The sequence below is a fragment of the Primulina eburnea genome, chromosome 9 (genome assembly GCF_022965805.1).
Source record: "Primulina eburnea isolate SZY01 chromosome 9, ASM2296580v1, whole genome shotgun sequence".
Lineage (NCBI taxonomy): Eukaryota > Viridiplantae > Streptophyta > Magnoliopsida > Lamiales > Gesneriaceae > Primulina > Primulina eburnea.
The window spans coordinates 7,885,994-7,887,531 of record NC_133109.1 but is presented as its reverse complement, the minus strand read 5'-3'; positions in this window follow the sequence as shown (position 1 = coordinate 7,887,531).

Genomic DNA, 1,538 nt, shown 5'->3' with positions numbered 1-1,538 from the left:
GTATGCTATGGATAATGATAATTCATTGATCGTCGAAAAATTGATAAATAATTGAATTTTTTCGTCTGGTTGGACTCCATTGCATTGATTGTTAATTAATGTTCATATCCAAATTGGCTTTGACATTGCAACTCTTTGAGTGACATATTACGCCTGCCTCAGCCACAATAATTCAGTGATGCTGCATAAGTTGACTTCGTCAAATACAATTATTTTTTCCGATCACAAATTATTTTAAATATATGCAGTAATACAGAGATATTTTTTTTAAAATTTAATCTTATTTAAAATATCCCGAACGTAAAATACATATATTTCTTTTTTTAATAATTTGCAGGTGGTGGAACTTGACTTAAAACATTATTTATTAAGTCTAAGTATTACTTTAAATCCTTTTGTCAAAATAAGATAAAAAAAAAACTAGTTTAAAATTGAGTAGTCATATATGTTGGTGGGTGATATATTCAATCAAACTCAAGCATTAAGTTTAAACAAATTTTATTTATTTCACTCCATATTCAACAAAATAGATATAAAAAAAAAATTGTGTATCTTTAATAGGCTTGGCATATTGATGAATAGGATCTTGAAATTCATGTACCATACTATATTTACAAAGTGAATCTATATTCAGTGTTCGTTGAGTACTTGTCTCGAGAATGCTTTCCTTGTTGCTGAAAACGAGACCAATTTTGTCTCCGACGGATTTCTCTAACTCTTGCATTTCAGTTAAGATAACTGAAGACTTATTTCAAAATGAAACTACTTCAGTTAGCTTCGTATTCTCATATTTAACTTTCTGGTTTTCATCTTATACTCTCTCATTCTCAATTTTCAACTTAGCAATCTCTGCTTTCAGACTTAACAATTCACTAGACTGTTCTCATTCAGTTTCAGTTATGTTGTTTGGCAGGTCACTCTGCTTAGTTTTAATTTTCTAAAATGATTGAGAAAGTCTTTGGTACTCATTGACCATGTCATAAAGTGCGTTGTCGAGGTCCTCTCGGGTGAAGTCGGTTGAGCTAAAGTTGAATACCTGCTTACGGGTAGATTTCAGCTCAGCATCATCGGTCATTAAACATTTCAGTTCATCGACACTGGAGCTATTTGAGTCTTCTGATTCAGATGATCTAGAGTTCGAATCAGATCATTTTGACTTGCTTTCTTCAGCTTTTTAGATAATTTCCTTTCATCATTGGATCTCTTTTTGTCAAAAGATCTATTACCCTTCTCAGATGTCCTCTTTTCATCTCTTCTAGGTTTAGGAAAATCTGCTATGAAGTGATCAGTCTTGTCATAATTAAAACAGGAAATGAAATCGTCAGTTGACAACCTCTTCTGATAAAATTTTCAGTTGGAGTCTTGAAATTTGCCTTGATTTCTCCTTAGAAACTTGTCAAACTTCTTTAAAAATAGTGATATGATATCGTTACTCAGTTATTCAGCTGATTTTTCTTTCGAAACTGATGGTTCTAGTTTCATGGAAGTTAGGACCTTAGTCAGCTGAGAGGTAGACTGATCACTTCTCTTATTTGCAA